The sequence below is a fragment of the Lathyrus oleraceus genome, chromosome 4, assembly GCF_024323335.1.
Source record: "Lathyrus oleraceus cultivar Zhongwan6 chromosome 4, CAAS_Psat_ZW6_1.0, whole genome shotgun sequence".
Taxonomy (NCBI): domain Eukaryota; kingdom Viridiplantae; phylum Streptophyta; class Magnoliopsida; order Fabales; family Fabaceae; genus Lathyrus; species Lathyrus oleraceus.
This window is the reverse complement of record NC_066582.1, coordinates 153,189,546-153,197,752: the sequence shown is the minus strand read 5'-3', so window position 1 is coordinate 153,197,752 and position 8,207 is coordinate 153,189,546.

The following is an 8,207-nucleotide window of genomic DNA, read 5'->3' as shown; positions in this document are numbered from 1 at the left end:
TAAATTATAAAAGAGGACATGATCTGAAAGATAAAATGGTATAGATCACGAATATCACCTCAATTTTAACTAACTCCAAATATATAGAGAGATATATGGAGTTGAATTTTGAGATGTGTCAACTGAGTTGCTTCGATTTGACCTCTAAGCAACTCAATCTTCTTGCCTACATTGGTGGGACTTCAGACAACCAAAGATCCAATAAAATTGGTGAGAATTGAGTGAGAATCTAAGAGATGAAGTTTTCTTAAAATTACCTTCAATGATGTGCAGAACTTGAAGTTGCTTGCTTCAAACACGATCTGATCGCACTTGAGAAGCTTGCAGGAAGTGATTAGCAAGGCTGCAAGGCTTTGGATCCTGGAGTTTTTGAATCTCCAACAGTTGAGATTCAAACTTAATTTTTAAATTGAAAATTCTCAGGTTTTCCTTTAGAATGAGAGGGTTTGAATTAGGGGGCAAAGCTGGCGCGCAAGGTATGTTTGAATTGAGCACAGAGGTCATGTATTTGTAGCATGAGGGAGTGATATTTGCACACTTGAAATTTTGTCCAAATTTAGCAATGTGAATGGCACGAGCGCATGGGCATGTACAAGCCCATGAGGCAATGCATTAAGGTCCAAAATCAATCAGGTTGAAGTCTGAATGAAGCTTGAATAGCAAGGCAATGTGAAATGAAGTTTGTATATTTGATTTCCTCCAATGATGCAGCTCTGTTAAAGCCATGTGATGCCCTAGGAAACCTCATCCAAAATGCATGAACTTAGGTTCTTTGGAAATCTTGGATCAAGGGGAACATGTTTGATGTTCAACACTTTTTCATTTGGAGCTTGGATCATGGTGAATTTTGAGGTAGAAGTTTGGAAATTTCAACATGTTGAATTTTTTTTCTAAGTGTAAAGTCATATATCTCAATATTGCACCTTACTTAACTTTTTATGTGAGCTTCAAATGAGAAAAGTGTCTTCATTAAAGTTGTAGCTATTTCAAAGACCTCTTCAAAATGGTCACCAACTTCATGTTATTTGGATTTGAAATGATATAGTTATGCATTTTTGAAGTTTGGAAAAATCACTTGTTCAATGGTATAGGTCAAAAATGACCTATAATGTATTCTCATATCACATGCTTATAAAAGTCGAATTTGCTTTCACTCCATACATCAAAGTTGAAGTAGACATATTAAATTTGATTGTGAAATTTGGAAATCTTTCATCTCATAAAAATTGAGCAAGTTATGGCCTTGGGAAGTTGACTTCCAAATTAGGGTTTAGACAAAATGACCTATAATGTTTCAACATAGAAAATGATTTTCCAAGCAAAACTAGATCTAGGTCTCAACATGAAAGTTGTTTGGAATGTCATTTAGAGTGACTTTTATTTTGGAATAATTTTCATATGCTGAAAAGTGTAGGACATAAGGTCTAGGGAGACCCAGTTTTGATCAGATGAATTCATCTGGCCAACCACCATTAACCAACTTGCTAACTTTCAATTCTTTTGACTTTCTTGGCTCATCGTAGATCATATATGCATAAGATGATAAATTTGAAGTGCCCCTTGAGAAATTTGATCAATTGGTGAGATAGCTTATTATAGAAGTTACTCAAGATACCCAGTCAAACTAGGGTTCCCAAGGCAAATCACCCTCAAACTCTCGAAGAAAACTTGATCAATATGATATGTAGAAATCATTGGGACTCATTTATGATGCTGATAACCATTCTTCGATCAATTCATGGTTGCGCTCTTTGTCACGAGGGTCTCAAACCTTAGATATGAATTTGATAGATCAATGGTGATCATGCCCTACCTTCAAAAGAATTAGGCAAATGCAAAGACATATTTTTGGTATTTTGGTTAGTAAAATGATAATATACAAGTATGATATAATCATATGGTGCTTGGTGATCTCTCCCAAAACAAACCCAATGAGATGGGTAAAGAGGATGCCAAGGTATGATCCCATTGCTTAATGCATATGATGAAATTGCATGAGGGATCTTAGGGTCAAAATTGGGGTCTTACAACTGCCACTGTTTAAGGACATTCTGAGGAGGCGAACGTTAAAATCTTCATGTCGACTCAATAGAATGGGCTAAAATAACAACAGAGAAACAAATTTTGGTCCCTAAAAGACCTCATGAGGCATATGATATGAATGTAAAAGTTAATTCTCAGTGGGGAAATATTGCCACAAAGGAAAATAAATCAGAGAGACCGAAAATCCGCAGGAGTATAATGCATTCCATAAGGAAAACTCACTGGGGAGACAGAGACTCTAGGGGGGGGGGATGAGGTTATGCGTACTCCAGACTACGACTTAAAAATTGCTGGGGGACTAGAGGAATTCCATACAAAATGGAAAGACTCAGTCGGGGAAACAAAACGTCTGCAGGGGATACGAGTAAATCAGGATAACACTGAAGTACTTGGATCATGCAGGAAAAGCGATTTCACTAAGGAAATGCGCACTCAACTCAATTGGGGAAGATAAACTTCAACGCAGGAGGAGCAGAAATTTATTATCCACTACCTGTCACTGGGTAAGGAGATAATAAAGATCTGACAGAGAGGACACCCTTCACCGGTTAGGATGAACATATCAATGATGACTCACTGGGGAACCACCAGAAGGGAGTATTCATTACCGGTTACTGGGTAAGAATAACCTTGCTGGGGAGACTGCAGAAAATAGGATTTACAACTACCAGTTACTGGGCAGAAGATCAAAGATGAGAGTATCTGTCATCGGTTAGGATGATCATATCAAGGATAAACTCAACAGGGAAGAAAATCCGTCATCGGTTAGGATGAACATATTAAGGATATACTTGCCTGGGGATGTCAAGGAGGATACCAATCATCGGTTAGGATGAACATATCAAGGATATACCAACTGAACAAAAAGTAGGAATTACATCTATTAAATGCTGGATAGAATACCATCAAAGAGAAAATCTGTCACCGGTTAGGATGAACATATCAAGGATAGACTCTGTGAGGAGAAAAATAGGAATTACATCTATCAGTTACTGGATAGAATACCAAGAGAGAATATCTGTCACTGGTTAAAGTGAACATATCAGGGATAAACTCTACGAAGGGGAAAAATGAGATTTACAACTACCGGTTACTGGGTAGAAGACCGCAAAGAAAAGAAAACTCGTCATCGGTTAAGATGAACATATCAATGATTAACTCTCTGGGGAACAAAATAGGGATTACAACTACCTTTATACTGGGTAGGATACCAAAAATGAGAGTATCCGTCATTGGTTAAGATGAACATATCAAGGATAAACTCAACGCAGGGGAAAGAAAGATATTCGTCATCGGTTAGGACAAACATATCAAGGATATACTTCCTAGGAAATGAATCCACTAGGGACTCTACTGAGGAATACTTTTTTCGGGTATTGGGCAAGAAGTAACAAACTACAAACTAAGAAGAATATTACCAGTTACTAGGTAATAAGCTCTTAGGATACTCAAAGCATCTATCTAGGCAAGAGCTAGAAAGAAACGATCAATCAAGACTTAACCCAATAAGGATATAACTCAAGGGGAGCAATTCCATCCAGATAACCAACTAGGGAGGAAGCTGAAGTAATAATCTTCCACGAGGAAATAACTCAGTGGGGAAAAGGAGAAAGGTTAAAGTCTTTCTGCCTAAGGGGCTGACACTCTACAATTGAGGGAGGACAGACACCAAATTTGTATGGGGATAAAGTACCTCCATAACAAGGAATAAGAATCTCAGATAAATCAATCAAATATGATGATGTAATTATGCAAGTTATGAAATTACATAGTGTATATGTATATGTATACATATGATGATTATGTTGACAAAACGATCATAAAGGATACAGGGTGTCGCAAAACCATTTTGAATCATCGGTAAAATCCTCGATCAATCCACAAAAGGGAAACAATTGCTGGAAAACAGAGAGAGAGAGAGAGAGAGAGAGAGAGAGAGAGAGAGAGAGAGAGAGATCAACGACCCAAAGGCTCAACTCTAGCTGAGGAAGGAGGAGATCTGCTGAGGAGAGGAAATTTTATCAAAATGGGAGACAACCATACAGAGGATAAACACAAGTAGCTGCTCAGAAACCAAGAGGAAACTTTGACTGGGAGCAAGTCGTATGGCGACTGGTGGAGAAACCAACATGGTTTATTGGGGAGTCTAACTCACTCTGCTAAAAATCAACTCTGCTGAGGAATACACAAATTCAGTCGGGGGAAACAGAAACTCTGTCGGGAAAATAACACACCGCAGGGCACTGAATCAACCAACTCAGTTGGAAAAAGAAACGAAGCTCCACTGGGGATCAAACACAACTCCGCAGGGGAACTAGGTCAACAAACTCGGCTAAGGATACCCGAAGGGTTAACTGCTTTGGTAACCCTTAATGCTTCACACTTAAGACTTGTTGCTCTTTAAAATATTGTTGATACTTCTTTTTAATTGCTTTGAAAAAAATCTTGCTTTTATATGTTTAAGAAAATGATTTTGATTAAAGATTTTAATTTTAAAAATGATCATAATAAAATTTAAAACTATTGGCTGAAGTAAATAAGAGTAGAAATAATTGGATAAAAGCTCAACTTTATTTAATGGAATGGTAGTCTGTAAATGACAAGACTCCATAGATTTTTACAAAGTTGAAAATGGTAATTTACATGGAAAAGGGATACATTGAATACAAATGATCCTTAATCCTTCTACCAACTTTCGATATCCGTTATGCTCTTGACAACTGCTGGGGACGATGACTCGACGTCAATCCTTGTGGTCAACAAAGTCTTTCCAAAATTGGATGATCAGCAGACTGCAGTTACTTGCCATAATCCCTAATTTTTGCATAAGTTGCCCCAAGGTGGGGTACTCAACTTATCGGGAAATTCTTTCTGTTTTATGTCTCTAACTTTTGCTTGGATCTCCCTTCGGGTTTTCAATCCACCGAGACGCTCATTTTTTCCTAAGCCGTCCTTTCGAGGTTTCAACTTAGCGAGTTGTTCTTTTCTTTTTAGGTGAAGTATTTCTTGACTGCATTTGCATTCACAGGACGAGTGACCTTTTCACCATCCATAGTTGTAAGAATCAAGGCGCCGCCTGAAAAGGCTCTCTTAACAACATATGGGCCTTCATAATTAGGAGTCCATTTTCCCTTAGAATCTGGTTTGAACTGAAATTCTAGTTATCAGACTTTGGATGTCACACTGGTTGTTATGACATCCAATTCTGCACAGACAGGGATTATGCAGAACTTAACAGTAAGTGCAGTAAATAACACAAGTAATTGTTCACCCAGTTCAGTCCAACATGACCTACATCTGGGGGCTACCAAGCCAGGGAGGAAATCCACTATTAGTAGTATCAATTCAAAGTTAAACTCACCCGTTTACAACTTCTCACTTAATCCCTACCCAATGCAATTTCAATCTTAACCTAAGATCAGAGTTCCTACTCACTCCCCCTCAATCACCTCAGTGATATTAAAGACACTTTGAAGTCACACTTCAAAAACAACTCTTGATTATGCTTCACAGCTTAAATCAAGATACACAGCACTCACGCTTAAAAGCTTTGAGTGACACAACACTTACAACTCAATGAACACCCTATGCCAAAGCTATCATCTACTTGATAATGGCTTGGCTTACAAGATACGTCTAATACTAGACTCACAAAATACAGCAGTGAAGTATGATGGACACACTAAATCTTCACGCCTCAAAATCCCCGAAACTGAATGAAGGAATGCCTTCCTTTTTATATTGCAGCACCTGGGCTTTTGCACCTGTATTTTCCTGAATTTTAGGTCACACAAGTTCCCTCAAATTCAACATTTAGGTTGCTAACAAATAGGCTATTTGTTAGGTTCATTGAATGTAGCTTGGTTGTTGATTTCCTGGATTTTCTCTCAGCTGTTGAATCCCTAAAGAATAGCCTGAGAAAAAGCTGAAACAGAAAACTGAACAACCTACAATTTAGCATATGCTGTCAGGAATGAATGTCACGACATTCAGCTTGACATCAAGGTCCATATGCTGAGTCTGTTTTTCCAGAAAACAGACTGTACAAATTTGTTGACCTGTACATGATCAAAATGACCATACTACAGTAACAGCTTACATTAATAAATGTCAAAGTGTCCAACTTAACATTTACACAATTGGCCTTAAGTTAGTTCTGTTATTCTCTTGAAGCACAAACTAAGTAATATGCTGAAGTATAGCAGAACACCACTCTGCCTAATCTTCAGTAGCTGCTGTCAATGATGAATGTCACAACATCCAGTTTGACATTCAGTCAGTAGGCCTTATGCCAGGTCTGGTTCTTCCTTGATAACCAGACTGCAAATGAATACTAAGTTCTAACAGAACTTCTGTTCCTTAGTATCTGTTGACAGGTATGAATGTCACAGCATTCAATAATCCTGTGTTAGCTAGTCCTGCAGTAACTACAATGTAGTCACACATACATGTCATGACATCAGTCAAGACATTAGTGTTTTACCATATAATGCAGCCAATTAAACACCTACAAACTCCCCCTTTGGCAAATTTTTGGCTAAAACACTTTGATCCCCATAACAGAGTTCATAGCAGCGGAATAATACTAGCTAATACACTCAGAGTGGCAGCACACTCACACACATGGAAGTTAAGAAAAAACTTCACATAGCAGCACACACATATGAGAAGTTGCACCTAAACTTCAACATCAGCTGCAGGGGGGGAATCTTCAGATCTGTCATGAGAGTCTGTTGTAGAGACCCACTCTGTTTGTCAGGGGTATTGGTGGTTATTACTCCCCCTTTTTGTCACAAATGTTGCCAAAGCCAACAACATAGCCAGAGCACAATGACAGAGTTCCAGACTTGGTTTTACTTCACAATTTCAACCAAGTTAACATCCACTTGATCTTGCTTCACAGCTTCGATCAAGTGATCACCCACTTTTGCTTTACAGTAGGTACCACCATATCAGATGCCATGATTTTGTTTCTGACATCCAGAACCACTCCTGCATGAACAGCATCCTTGAACTCCTGCAGGTACATTGGCCTTCTCTCTGTAGGGTGTCTCCTTACCCTCTTGTATCCACCCTTGTTGTAAGCAGCATAGCTATGATCTGTTGACCCATCATAGCCTAGTACAAATTGTTTAATAGGCAGAGATATTAAACAATTTATCCCAAACATCAGTGGTTGCTATAAGGTCTCAGAGAGACATATTCCCAGTTTGCTCCTTAAGTTTTCAAACTGAGTAGCATCCAGAGCCTTTGTAAATATGTCAGCCAGTTGAAGATCCGTGGCTACATGTTCCAAAGTGATCACCTTGTCTTCCACCAGATCTCTGATGAAGTGGTGCCTAATGTCAATATGTTTGGTCCTGCTGTGTTGGATGGGATTCTTGGAGATATTGATGGCACTGAGATTATCACAGAACAATGTCATGACATTTTGAGAGACATTGTACTCAGTGAGCATCTGTTTCATCCAGACCAGTTGGGAGCAACTGCTTCCTGCAGCTATGTATTCAGCCTCTGCAGTGGACAGAGAGACACAATTCTGCTTCTTGCTGAACCACGATATGAGGTTTTCTCCTAAGAAGAAACATCCACCTGATGTGCTTTTTCTGTCATCAGCACTTCCAGCCCAATCAGCATCACAGTACCCAGATAGGACAGGCTCAGACCCATGTGAATACAGCATCCCATAGTCACACGTCCCATTGATGTACTTGAGAATCCTTTTGACTTGATTCAAGTGGCTCACCTTGGGCTCTGCTTGGTATCTGGCACATACTCCAACTGCATAAGAAATATCAGGTCTACTTGCAGTTAGATACAGTAGACTACCTATCATGCTTCTGTACAGGCATTGATCGACACTAGGCCCTCCATCATCTTTGGTTAACTTCAGATGAGTAGGAGCAGGAGTCCTCTTGTGCCTGGCATTATCCATACCAAACTTCTTAACTATGTTCTTGGCATACTTGCTTTGGGAGAGAAACATAGAGTCCTCCATTTGGTTTACTTGCATTCCAAGGAAATAGGTCAGTTCTCCCACTAGACTCATTTCAAACTCAGATTGCATCTAGTGAACAAATTGTTTAACCATTTGTTCTGACATTCCACCAAAGACTATATCATCAACATAGATTTGAGCTATCATGATTTTGCCTTCTTCATCC